Genomic DNA, 15,686 nt, shown 5'->3' with positions numbered 1-15,686 from the left:
TGCAGATATTTCCATGTTTGTACAGATGGCGGTGTTGATATTTCCATCTATACACAGATGACCGTGTAGATATTTCCATGTTTATACAGAAGGCGGCGCAGATATTTCCATGGATATGTAGAAGGCGGTGTAGATATTTCCATGTTTATACAGATACCGTTGTAGCTATTTCCATGTATATACAGATGGCTGTGAAGATGTTTCCATGTTAATACAGATGGCTGTGTAGATATTTCCATGTTTATGCAGATGGCGGTGTAGGTATTTCCATGTTAATACAGACAGCACTGGAGATATTTCCATGTTTATACAGATAGCGGTGTAAATATTTCCATGTTTATACAGATCACGGTGTAGATATTTCCAGGTTTATAGAGATTGCAGTGTAGATATTTCCAAGTTTATACAGATGTTGGTGTAGATATTTCCATGTTTATACAGATGAATGTATAGGTATTTCCATGTTTTTACAGATGGCATTGTAGATATTTCCAGGTTTATAGAGATAGCAGTGTAGATATTTCCATGTTTATACAGATGGCGGTGTAGATATTTCCATGTGTATAGAGATAGCGGTGTAGATATTTCCATATTTATACAGATAACGGTGTAGATATTTCCATGTTTATACAGATCGCGGTGTAGTTATTTCCATGTTAATACAGACAGCAGTGGAGATGTTTCCATGTTTATACACATAGCGGTGTACTTATTTCCATGTTTATAGAGACAGCGGTGTAGGTATTTCCATGTTTATACAGACAGCGGTGCAGACATTTCCATGTTTATACTGATGCCTATGCAGATATTTCCATATTTATACAGAGGGCTCTGTAGATATTTCCATGTTTATACTGATGGCAGTGTAGATTTTCCATATTCCTACACATGATTTGTAGGTATTTCCATGTTTATACAGATGGCTTTGTAGATATTTCCATGTTTATAGAGATAGCGGTGTAGATATTTCCATGTTTATACAGATAGCGGTGTAAATATTTCCAAGTTTATACAGATCGTGGTGTAGATATTTCCATGTTTATACAGATACCGGTGTAGAAATTTCCAGGTTTATAAAGACCGCAGTGTAGATATTTCCATGTTTATAGAGATAGCGGTGTAGATATTTCCATGTTTGTACAGATGGCGGTGTTGATGTTTCCATCTATACACAGATTGCCGTGTAGGTATTTCCATGTGTATACAGATGGCATTGTAGATATTTCCAAGTTTATACAGATGGTGGTGTAGATATTTCCATGTTTTTACAGATGACTGTATAGGTATTTCCATGTTTTTACAGATGGCATTGTAGATATTTCCATGTTTATAGAGATAGCAGTGTAGATATTTCCATGTTTATACAGATGGCGGTGTAGATATTTCCATGTGTATAGAGATAGCGGTGTAGATATTTCCATATTTATGCAGATAACGGTGTAGATATTTCCATGTTTATACAGATAGCGGTGTAAATATTTCCATGTTTATACAGATCACGGTGTAGATATTTCCAGGTTTCTAGAGATTGCAGTGTAGATATTTCCATGTTTATACAGATGGCGGTGTAGATATTTCCATGTGTATAGAGATAGCGGTGTAGATATTTCCATATTTATGCAGATAACGGTGTAGATATTTCCATGTTTATACAGATAGCGGTGTAGATATTTCCATGTTTGTACAGATGGCGGTGTTGATGTTTCCATCTATACACAGATTGCCGTGTAGGTATTTCCATGTGTATACAGATGGCATTGTAGATATTTCCAAGTTTATACAGATGGTGGTGTAGATATTTCCATGTTTATACAGATGAATGTATAGGTATTTCCATGTTTTTACAGATGGCATTGTAGATATTTCCAGGTTTATAGAGATAGCAGTGTAGATATTTCCATGTTTATACAGATGGCGGTGTAGATATTTCCATGTGTATAGAGATAGCGGTGTAGATATTTCCATATTTATACAGATAACGGTGTAGATATTTCCATGTTTATACAGACAGCGGTGTAAATATTTCCATGTTTATACAGATCACGGTGTAGATATTTCCAGGTTTATAGAGATAGCAGTGTAGATATTTCCATGTTTATACATATAGCGGTTTAGCTATTTCCATGTTTGTACAGACCGCGGTGTAGATATTTCCATGTTTATACAGTTAGCGGTGCAGATATTTCCATGTTTGTACAGATGGCGGTGTTGATATTTCCATCTATACACAGATGACCGTGTAGATATTTCCATGTTTATACAGAAGGTGGCACAGATATTTCCATGGATATGTAGAAGGCGGTGTAGATATTTCCATGTTTATACAGATACCGTTGTAGCTATTTCCATGTATATACAGATGGCTGTGAAGATGTTTCCATGTTAATACAGATGGCTGTGTAGATATTTCCATGTTTATGCAGATGGCGGTGTAGGTATTTCCATGTTTATAGAGATAGCTGAGTAGGTATTTCCATGTTTATACAGATAGCGGTGTAGATATTTCCATGTTTATACAGATCGCGGTGTAGATATTTCCATGTTTATACAGACAGCAGTGGAGATATTTCCATGTTTGTACACATAGCGGTGTATTTATTTCCATGTTTATAGAGACAGCGGTGTAGGTATTTCCATGTTTATACAGATAGCGGTGCAGACATTTCCATGTTTATACTGATGCCTATGCAGATATTTCCATATTTATACAGAGGGCTCTGTAGATATTTCCATGTTTATACAGATGGCAGTGTAGATTTTTCCATGTTCCTACACATGACTTTGTAGGTATTTCCATGTTTATACAGATGGCTTTGTAGATATTTCCATGTTTATAGAGATAGCGATGTAGATATTTCCATGTTTATACAGATAGCGGTGTAAATATTTCCAAGTTTATACAGATCGTGGTGTAGATATTTCCATGTTTATACAGATAACGGTGTAGAAATTTCCATGTTTATACAGACCGCAGTGTAGATATTTCCATGTTTATACAGATAGCGGTGTAGATATTTCCATGTTTGTACAGATGGCGGTGTTGATGTTTCCATCTATACACAGATTGCCGTGTAGGTATTTCCATGTGTATACAGATGGCATTGTAGATATTTCCAAGTTTATACAGATGGTGGTGTAGATATTTCCATGTTTATACAGATGACTCTATTGGTATTTCCATGTTTTTACAGATGGCATTGTAGATATTTCCAGGTTTATAGAGATAGCAGTGTGGATATTTCCATGTTTATACAGATGGCGGTCTAGATATTTCCATGTGTATAGAGATAGCGGTTTAGATATTTCCATATTTATACAGATAACGGTGTAGATATTTCCATGTTTATACAGATAGCGGTGAAAATATTTCCATGTTTATACAGATCACGGTGTAGATATTTCCAGGTTTATAGAGATAGCAGTGTAGATATTTCCATGTTTATACAGATAGCGGTTTAGCTATTTCCATGTTTGTACAGACCGCAGTGTAGATATTTCCATGTTTATACAGTTAGCGGTGCAGATATTTCCATGTTTGTACAGATGGCGGTGTTGATATTTCCATCTATACACAGATGACCGTGTAGATATTTCCATGTTTATACAGAAGGCGGCGCAGATATTTCCATGGATATGTAGAAGGCGGTGTAGATATTTCCATGTTTATACAGATAGCGGTGTAGATATTTCCATGTATATACAGATGGCTGTGAAGATGTTTCCATGTTAATACAGATGGCTGTGTAGATATTTCCATGTTTATGCAGATGGCGGTGTAGGTATTTCCATGTTTATAGAGATAGCTGTGTAGATATTTCCATGTTTATACAGATAGCGGTGTAGATATTTCCATGTTTATACAGATCGCGGTGTAGATATTTCCATGTTTATACAGACAGCAGTGGAGATATTTCCATGTTTATACACATAGCGGTGTACTTATTTCCATGTTTATAGAGACAGCGGTGTAGGTATTTCCATGTTTATACAGATAGCGGTGCAGACATTTCCATGTTTATACTGATGCCTATGCAGATATTTTCAAATTTATACAGAGGGCTCTGTAGATATTTCCATGTTTATACAGATGGCAGTGTAGATTTTTCCATGTTCCTACACATGACTTTGAAGGTATTTCCATGTTTATACAGATGGCTTTGTAGATATTTCCATGTTTATAGAGATAGCGGTGTAGATATTTCCATGTTTATACAGATAGCGGTGTAAATATTTCCAAGTTTATACAGATCGTGGTGTAGATATTTCCATGTTTATACAGATAACGGTGTAGAAATTTCCATGTTTATACAGACCGCAGTGTAGATATTTCCATGTTGATACAGATAGCGGTGTAGATAATTCCATGTTTGTACAGATGGCGGTGTTGATGTTTCCATCTATACACAGATTGCCGTGTAGGTATTTCCATGTGTATACAGATGGCATTGTAGATATTTCCAAGTTTATACAGATGGTGGTGTAGATATTTCCATGTTTATACAGATGACTGTATAGGTATTTCCATGTTTTTACAGATGGCATTGTAGATATTTCCAGGTTTATAGAGATAGCAGTGTAGATATTTCCATGTTTATACAGAGGGCGGTGTAGATATTTCCATGTTTATAGAGATAGCGGTGTAGATATTTCCATATTTATACAGATAACGGTGTAGATATTTCCATGTTTATACAGATAGCGGTGTAAATATTTCCATGTTTATACAGATCACGGTGTAGATATTTCCAGGTTTATAGAGATAGCAGTGTAGATATTTCCATGTTTATACAGATAGCGGTTTAGCTATTTCCATGTTTGTACAGACCGCGGTGTAGATATTTCCATGTTTATACAGTTAGCGGTGCAGATATTTCCATGTTTGTACAGATGGCGGTGTTGATATTTCCATCTATACACAGATGACCGTGTAGATATTCCCTTGTTTATACAGAAGGCGGCGCAGATATTTCCATGGATATGTAGAAGGCGGTGTAGATATTTCCATGTTTATACAGATACCGTTGTAGCTATTTCCATGTATATACAGATGTCTGTGAAGATGTTTCCATGTTAATACAGATGGCTGTGTAGATATTTCCATGTTTATGCAGATGGCGGTGTAGGTATTTCCATGTTTACAGAGATAGCTGTGTAGATATTTCCATGTTTATACAGATAGCGGTGTAGATATTTCCATGTTTATACAGATCGCGGTGTAGATATTTCCATGTTTATACAGACAGCAGTGGAGATATTTCCATGTTTATACACATAGCGGTGTACTTATTTCCATGTTTATAGAGACAGCGGTGTAGGTATTTCCATGTTTATACAGATAGCGGTGCAGACATTTCCATGTTTATACTGATGCCTATGCAGATATTTCCATATTTATACAGAGGGCTCTGTAGATATTTCCATGTTTATACAGATGGCAGTGTAGATTTTTCCATGTTCCTACACATGACTTTGTAGGTATTTCCATGTTTATACAGATGGCTTTGTGGATATTTCCATGTTTATAGAGATAGCGGTGTAGATATTTCCATGTTTATACAGATAGCGGTCTAAATATTTCCAAGTTTATACAGATCGTGGTGTAGATATTTCCATGTTTATACAGATAACGGTGTAGAAATTTCCATGTTTATACAGACCGCAGTGTAGATATCTCCATGTTTATACAGATAGCGGTGTAGATATTTCCATGATTGTACAGATGGCGGTGTTGATGTTTCCATCTATACACAGATTGCCGTGTAGGTATTTCCATGTGTATACTGATGGCATTGTAGATATTTCCAAGTTTATACAGATGGTGGTGTAGATATTTCCATGTTTATACAGATGACTGTATAGGTATTTCCATGTTTTTACAGATGGCATTGTAGATATTTCCAGGTTTATAGAGATAGCAGTGTAGATATTTCCATGTTTATACAGAGGGCGGTGTAGATATTTCCATGTTTATAGAGATAGCGGTGTAGATATTTCCATATTTATACAGATAACGGTGTAGATATTTCCATGTTTATAAAGACCGCAGTGTAGATATTTCCATGTTTGTACAGATGGCGGTGTTGATGTTTCCATCTATACACAGATTGCCGTGTAGGTATTTCCATGTTTATACAGATGGCATTGTAGATATTTCTAAGTTTATACAGATGTCGGTGTAGATATTTCCATGCTTATAGAGATAGCGGTGTAGATATTTCCATATTTATACAGATAACGGTGTAGATATTTCCATGTTTATACAGATAGCGGTGTAAATATTTCCATGTTTATACAGATCACGGTGTAGATATTTCCAGGTTTATAGAGATAGCAGTGTAGATATTTCCATGTTTATAGAGATAGCGGTTTAGCTATTTCCATGTTTATACAGACTGCGGTGTAGGTATTTCCATGTTTATACAGATAGCGGTGCAGATATTTCCATGTTTGTACAGATGGCGGTGTTCATATTTCCATCTATACATAGATGACCGTGGAGATATTTCCATGTTTATTCAGAAGGCGGCGCAGATATTTCCATGGATATATAGAAGGCGGTGTAGATATTTCCATGTTTATACAGATAGCGTTGTAGATATTTCCATGTATATACAGATGGCTGTGTAGATATTTCCATGTTTATACAGATGGCTGTGTAGATATTTCCATGTTTATACATATGACTTTGTAGGTATTTCCATGTTTATACAGATGGCGGTGTAGATATTTCCATGTTTATAGAGATAGCTGTGTAGATATTTCCATGTTTATACAGAGAGCGGTGTAGATATTTCCATGTTTATACAGATCGCGGTGTAGATATTTCCATGTTTATACAGACAGCAGTCGAGATATTTCCATGTTTATACACATAGCGGTGTACATATTTCCATGTTTATAGAGACAGTGGTGTAGGTATTTCCATGTTTATACAGATAGCGTTGCAGATATTTCCATGTTTATACAGATGCCTATGCAGATATTTCCATATTTATACAGAGGGCTCTGTAGATATTTCCATGTTTATACAGATGGCAGTGTAGATTTTTCCATGTTCCTACACATGACTGTGTAGGTATTTCCATGTTTATACAGATGGCTTTGTAGATATTTCCATGTTTATAGAGATAGCGGTGTAGACATTTCCATGTTTATACAGATAGCGGTGTAAATATTTCCATGTTTATACAGATCGTGGTGTAGATATTTCCATGTTTATACAGATAACGGTGTAGAAACTTCCATGTTTATACAGACCGCAGTGTAGATATTTCCATGTTTATACAGATAGTGGTGTACATATTTCCATGTTTGTTCAGATGGCGGTGTTGATGTTTCCATCTATACACAGATTGCCGTGTAGTTATTTCCATGTGTATACAGATGGCATTGTAGATATTTCCATGTTTATACAGATGGTGGTGTAGATATTTCCATGTTTATACAGATGACTGTATAGGTATTTCCATGTTTTTACAGATGGCATTGTAGATATTTCCATGTTTATAGAGATAGCAGTGTAGATATTTCCATGTTTATACAGATGGCCGTGTAGAAATTTCCATGCTTATAGAGATAGAGGTGTAGATATTTCCATATTTATGCAGATAACGGTGTAGATATTTCCATGTTTATTCAGATAGCAGTGTAAATATTTCCATGTTTATACAGATCACGGTGTAGATATTTCCAGGTTTATAGAGATAGCATTGTAGATATTTCCATGTTTATAGAGATAGCGGCTTAGCTATTTCCATGTTTATACAGACCGCGGTGTAGATATTTCCATGTTTATACAGATAGCGGTGCAGATATTTCCATGTTTGTACAGATGGCGGTGTTGTTATTTCCATCTATACACAGATGACCGTGTAGATATTTCCATGTTTATACAGAAGGCGGCGCAGATATTTCCATGGATATGTATAAGGCGGTGTAGATATATCCAGGTTTATTCAGATAGCGGTGTAGATATTTCCATGTATATACAGATGGCTGTGTAGATATTTCCATGTTTATACAGATGGCTGTGTATGTATTTCCATGTTCATACAGATGACTTTGTAGGTATTTCCATGTTTATAGTGATGGCGGTGTAGGTATTTCCATATTTATAGAGATAGCTCTGTAGATATTTCCATGTTTATACAGATAGCGGTGTAGATATTTCCAGGTTTATACCGAAGGCGGCGCAGGTATTTCCATAGATATGTAGAAGGCTGTGTAGATATTTCCATGTTTATACAGATAGCGGTGTAGATATTTCCATGTATATACAGATGGCTGTGTAGATATTTCCATGTTTATACAGATGGCTGTGTAGATATTTCCATGTTTATACAGATGACTTTGTAGGTATTTCCATGTTTATACAGATGGCGGTATAGGTATTTCCATGTTTATAGAGATAGCTGTGTAGATATTTCCATGTTTATACAGATAGCGGTGTAGATATTTCCATGTTTATACAGATCGCGGTGTAGATATTTCCATGTTTATACAGACAGCAGTGGAGATATTTCCATGTCTATACACATAGCGGTGTACGTATTTCCATGTTTATAGAGACAGCAGTGTAGGTATTTCCATGTTTATACAGATAGCCGTGCAGATATTTCCATGTTTATACAGATGCCTATGCAGATGTTTCCATATTTATACAGAGGGCTCTGTAGATATTTCCATGTTTATACAGATGGCAGTGTAGATTTTTCCATGTTCCTACACATGACTGTGTAGGTATTGCCATGTTTATACAGATACCGGTGTAGAAATTTCCATGTTTATACAGACCGCAGTGTAGATATTTCCATGTTTATACAGATAGCGGTGTAGATATTTCCATGTTTGTATAGATGGCGGTGTTGGTGTTTCCATCTACACAGATTGCCGTGTTGGTATTTCCATGTGTATACAGATGGCATTGTAGATATTTCCATGTTTATACAGACGGTGGTGTACATATTTCCATGTTTATACAGATGACTGTATAGGTATTTCCATGTTTTTACAGATGGCATTGTAGATATTCCCATGTTTATAGAGATAGCAGTGTAGATATTTCCATGTTTATACAGATGGCGGTGTAGATATTTCCATGTTTATAGAGATAGTGGTGTAGATATTTTCATATTTATACAGATAACGGTGTAGATATTTCCATCTTTATACAGATAGCAGTGTAAATATTTCCATGTTTATACAGATCACGGTGTAGATATTTCCAGGTTTATGGAGATAGCAGTGTAGATATTTCCATGTTTATACAGATAGCGGTTTAGCTATTTCCATGTTTCTACAGACCGCGGTGTAGATATTTCCATGTTTATACAGATAGCGGTGCAGATATTTCCATGTTTGTACAGATGGCGGTGTTGATATTTCCATCTATACACAGATGTCGGTGTAGATATTTCCATGTTCATGCAGAAGGCCGCACAGATATTTCCATGGATATGTAGAAGGCGGTGTAGATATTTCAATGTTTATACAGATAGCGGTGTAGATATTTCCATGTATATACAGTTGGCTGTGTAGATATTTCCATGTTTATACAGACTGCGGTGTAGATATTTCCATGTTTATAGAGATAGCGGTGCAGATATTTCCATGTTTGTACAGATGGCGGTGTTGATATTTCCATCTATACACAGATGACCGTGTAGATATTTCCATGTTTATACAGAAGGCGGCGCGGATATTTCCATGGATATGTAGAAGGCGGTGTAGATATTTCCATGTTTATTCAGATAGCGGTGTAGATATTTCCATGGATATACAGATGGCTGTGTAGATATTTCCATGTTTATACAGATGGCTGTATAGGTATTTCCATGTTTATACAGATGACTTTGTAGGTATTTCCATGTTTATACTGATGGCGGCGTAGGTATTTCCATATTTATAGAGATAGCTGTGTAGATATTTCCATGTTTATACAGATAGCGGTGTAGATACTTCCAGGTTTATACAGATCGCGGTGTAGATATTTCCATGTTTATACAGACAGCAGTGGAGATATTTCCATGTTTATACACATAGCGGTGTACATATTTCCATGTTTATAGAGACAGCGGTGTAGGTATTTCCATGTTTATACAGATAGCGGTGCAGATATTTCCATGGTTATACAGATTCCTATGCAGATATTTCCATATTTATACAGAGGGCTCTGTAGACATTTCCATGTTTATAAAGATGGCAGTGTAGATTTTTCCATGTTCCTACACATGACTGTGTAGGTATTTCCATGTTTATACAGATGGCTTTGTAGATATTTCCATGTTTATAGAGATAGCGGTGTAGATATTTCCATGATTATACAGATAGCGGTGTAAATATTTCCATGTTTATACAGATCGTGTTGTAGATATTTCCATGTTTATACAGATACCGGTGTAGAAATTTCCATGTTTATACAGACCGCAGTGTAGATATTTCCATGTTTATACAGATAGCGGAGTAGATAATTCCATGTTTGTACAGATGGCGGTGTTGATGTTTCCATCTATACACAGATTGCCGTGTAGGTATTTCCATGTGTATACAGATGGCTTTGTAGATATTTCCATGTTTATACAGATGGTGGTGTAGGTATTTCCATGTTTATACAGATGACTGTATAGGTATTTCCATGTTTTTACAGATGGCATTGTAGATATTTCCATGTTTATAGAGATAGCAGTGTAGATATTTCCATGTTTATACAGATGGCGGTGTAGATATTTCCATGTTTATAGAGATAGCGGTGTAGATATTTCCATATTTATACAGAAAACTGTGTAGATATTTCCATGTTTATACAGATAGCAGTGTAAATATTTCCATGTTTATACAGATCACGGTGTAGATATTTCCAGGTTTATAGAGATGGCAGTGTAGATAATTCCACGTTTATACAGATAGCGGTTTAGCTATTTCCATGTTTGTACAGACCGCGGTGTAGATATTTCCATGTTTATACAGATAGCGGTGCAGATATTTCCATGTTTGTACAGATGGCGGTGTTGATATTTCCATCTATACACAGATGACCGTGTAGATATTTCCATGTTTATACCGAAGGCGGCGCAGATATTTCCATGGATATGTAGAAGGTGGTGTAGATATTTCCATGTTTATACAGATAGCGGTGTAGATATTTCCATGTATATACAGATGGCACTGCAGATATTTCCATGTTTATACAGATGGCGGTGTAGATATTTCCATGTTTATACAGATGACTTTGTAGGTATTTCCATGTTTACACAGATGGCGGTGTAGGTATTTCCATGTTTATAGAGATAGCTGTGTAGATATTTCCATGTTTATACAGATAGCGGTGTAGATATTTCCATGTTTATACAGATCGCGGTGAAGATATTTCCATGTTTATACAGACAGCAGTGGAGATATTTCCATGTTTATACACATAGCGGTGTACATATTTCCATGTTTATAGAGACAGCGGTGTAGGTATTTCCATGTTTATACAGATAGCGGTGCAGATATTTCCATGTTTATACAGATGCCTATGCAGATATTTCCATATTTATACAGAGGGCTCTGTAGATATTTTCATTTTTATACAGATGGCAGTGTAGATTTTTCCATGTTCCTACACATGACTGTGTAGGTATTTCCATGTTTATACAGATGGCTTTGTAGATATTTCCATGTTTATAGATATAGCGGTGTAGATATTTCCATGTTTATACAGATAGCGGTGTTAATATTTCCATGTTTATACAGATAGTGGGGTAGATATTTCCATGTTTATACATATACCGGTGTAGAAATTTCCATGTTTATACAGACCGCATTGTAGATATTTCCATGTTTATACAGATAGCGGTGTAGATATTTCCATGTTTGTACTGATGGCGGTGTTGATGTTTCCATCTACACAGGTTGCCGTGTAGGTATTTCCATGTGTATACAGATGGCATTGTAGATATTTCCATGTTTATACAGATGGTGGTGTAGATATTTCCATGTTTATACAGATGACTGTATAGGTATTTCCATGTTTTTACAAATGGCATTGTAGATATTCCCATGTTTATAGAGATAGCAGTGAAGATATTTTCATGTTAATACAGATGGTGGTGTAGATATTTCCATGTTTATAGAGATAGTGGTGTAAATATTTCCATGTTTATACAGATCAAGGTGTTGATATTTCCAGGTTTATAGGGATAGCATTGTCGATATTTCCATGTTTATAGAGATAGCGGTTTAGCTATTTCCATGTTTTTAGAGACCACGGTGTAGATATTTTCATGTTTATACAGATAGCGGTTTTGCTATTTCCATGTTTATACAGACCGCGGTGTAGATATTTCCATGTTTGTACAGATGGCGGTGTTGATTTTCCATCTATACACAGATGACCGTGTAGATATTTCCGTGTTTATACAGAAGGTGGCGCAGATATTTCCATGGATATGTAGAAGGCGGTGTAGATATTTCCATGTTTATACAGATAGCGTTGTAGATATTTCCATTTATATACAGACGGCTGTGTAGATATTTCCATGTTTATAGAGATGGCTGTGTAGATATTTCCATGTTTATACAGATGACTTTGTAGGTATTTCCATGTTTATACAGATTGCGGTGTAGATATTTCCATGTTTATAGTGATAGCTGTGTAGATATTTCCATGTTCATGCAGATACCGGTGTAGATATTTCCATGTTTATACAGATCACGGTGTAGATATTTCCATGTTTATAGAAATCGCAGTGTAGATATTCCCATGTTCCTACACATGACTGTGTTGATATTTCCATGTTTATACAGATGGCTTTGTAGATATTTCCATGTTTATAGAGATAGCGGTGTAGATATTTCCATGATTATACAGATAGCGGTGTAAATATTTCCATATTTATACAGATTGTGTTGTAGATATTTCCATGTTTATACAGATACCGGTGTAGAAATTTTCATGTTTATACAGACCGCAGTGTAGATATTTCCATGTTTATACAGATAGCAGTGTAGATATTTCCATGTTTGTACAGATGGCGGTGTTGATGTTTCCATCTATACACAGATTGCCGTTTAGGTATTTCCATGTGTATACAGATGGCATTGTAGATATTTCCATGTTTATACATATGGTGGTGTAGATATTTCCATGTTTATAGAGATGACTGTATAGGTATTTCCATGTTTTTACAGATGGCATTGTAGATATTTCCATGTTTATAGAGATAGCAGTGTAGATATTTCCATGTTTATACAGATGGCGGTGTAGATATTTCCATGTTCATAGAGATAGCGGTGTAGATATTTCCATATTTATACAGATAACGGTGTAGATATTTCCATGTTTATACAGATAGCTGTGTAAATATTTCCATGTTTATACAGATCACGCTGTAGATATTTCCAGGTTTATAGAGATAGCAGTGTAGATATTTCCATGTTTATACAGTTAGCGGTTTAGCTATTTCCTTGTTTGTACAGACCGCGGTGTTGATATTACCATGTTTATAGGGATAGCGGTGGAAATATTTCCACATTTATACTGATAGCGGTGTAGTTATTAGCATGTTTATACAGATAGCGGTGATCATATTTCCATGTATAAACAGATGTCTGTGTAAATCTTTCCATGTTTAAACAGATGGTGGTGTAGGTATTTCCTTCTTTATACAAATAGCGGTGTATTTCTTTCCATGTTTATACAGATAGCAGTGTAGATATTTCCATGTATATACAGATGGCTGTATATATATTTCCATGTTTATAGAGATGGCTTTGTAGATGTTTCCATGTTTATACAGATGACTTTGCAGGTATTTCCATGTTTATACAGATTGCGGTGTAGATATTTCCATGTTTATAGAGAGAGCTGTGTAGATATTTCCATGTTTATACAGATAGCGGTATAGATATTTCCATGGTTATACAGATCACGGTGTAGAGATTTCCATGTTTATACAAATCGCGGTGTAGATATTTCCATGTTCCTACACATGACTGTGTTGGTATTTCCATGTTTATACAGATGGCTTTGTAGATATTTCCATTTTTTTAGAGATAGCGGTGTAGATATTTCCATGTTTATACAGATAGCGGTGTAAATATTTCCATGTTTATACAGATCGTGGTGTAGTTATTTCCATGTTTATATACATATCGGTGGAGGAATTTCCATGTTTATACAGACCGCAGTGTAGATATTTCCATGTTTATACAGATAGCGGTGTAGATATTTCCATGTTTATACAAATCGCGGTGTAGATATTTCCATGTTCCTACACATGACTGTGTTGGTATTTCCATTTTTATACAGATGGCTTTGTAGATATTTCCATGTTTATAGAGATAGCTGTGTAGATATTTCCATGTTTATAGAGATAGCGGTGTAGATTTTTCCATGTTTATACAGATCGCGGTGTAGATATTTCCATGTTTATACAGACAGCAGTAGAGATATTTCCATGTTTATACACATAGCGGTGTGCATATTTCCATCTTTATAGAGACAGCGGTGTAGGTATTTCCATGTTTATACAGATAGCGGTGCAGACATTTCCATTTTTATACAGATGCCTAAGCAGATATTTCCATATTTATACAGAGGGCTCTGTAGTTATTTCCATGTTGATAGAGATGGCAGTGTAGGTTTTTCCATGTTCCTACACATGACTGTGTAGGTATTTCCATGTTTATTCAGATGGCTTTGTAGATATTTCCATGTTTATAGAGATTGTGGTGTAGATTTTCCATGTTTATACAGATAGCGGTGTAAATATTTCCATGTTTATACAGATCGTGGTGTAGATATTTCCATGTTTATACAGATACCGGTGTAGAAATTTCCATGTTTGTACACACCGTAGTGTAGATATTTCCATGTTTATACAGATAGCGGTGTAGATATTTCCATGTTTGTACAGATGGCGGTGTTGATGTGTCCATCTATACACAGATTGCCGTGTAGGTATTTCTATGTGTATACAGATGGCATTGTAGATATTTCCATGTTTATACAGATGGTGGTGTAGATATGTCCATGTTTATACAGATGACTGTGTATGTATTTCCATATTTTTACAGATGGCATTGTAGATATTCCCATGTTTATAGAGATAGCAGTGTAGATATTTCCATGTTTATACAGATGGCGGTGTAGATATTTCCATGTTTATAGAGATAGCGGTGTAGATATTTCCATATTTATACAGATAACGCTGTAGAAATTTCCATGTTTATACAGATATCGGTGTTAATATTTCCATGTTTTTACAAATCACGGTGTAAATATTTCCATGTTTATAGAGATAGCGGTGTATATATTTCCATGTTTATACAGATAGCGGTGTAGATATTTCCATGTTTACACAGACCGCGGTGTAGATATTTCCATGTTTATACAGATAGCGGTGCAGATATTTCCATATTTGTACAGATGGCGGTGTTGATATTTCCATCTATACACAGATGACCGTGTAGATATTTCCATGTTTATACAGAAGGCGGCGCAGATATTTCCATGGATATGAAGAAGGCGGTGTAGATATTTCCATGTTTATACAGATAGCGGTGTAGATATTTCCATGTATATACCGATGCCTGTGTAGATAATTCCATGTTCATACAGATGGCTGTGTAGATATTTCCATGTTTATACAGATGACTTTGTAGGTATTTCCATGTTTATACAGATGGCGGTGTAAGTATTTCCA

The sequence above is a fragment of the Pan troglodytes genome, chromosome 10 (assembly GCF_028858775.2).
Source record: "Pan troglodytes isolate AG18354 chromosome 10, NHGRI_mPanTro3-v2.0_pri, whole genome shotgun sequence".
NCBI classification, from domain to species: domain Eukaryota; kingdom Metazoa; phylum Chordata; class Mammalia; order Primates; family Hominidae; genus Pan; species Pan troglodytes.
The sequence above is the reverse complement of the archived record's forward strand: the minus strand, read 5'-3'. Positions refer to the sequence as shown.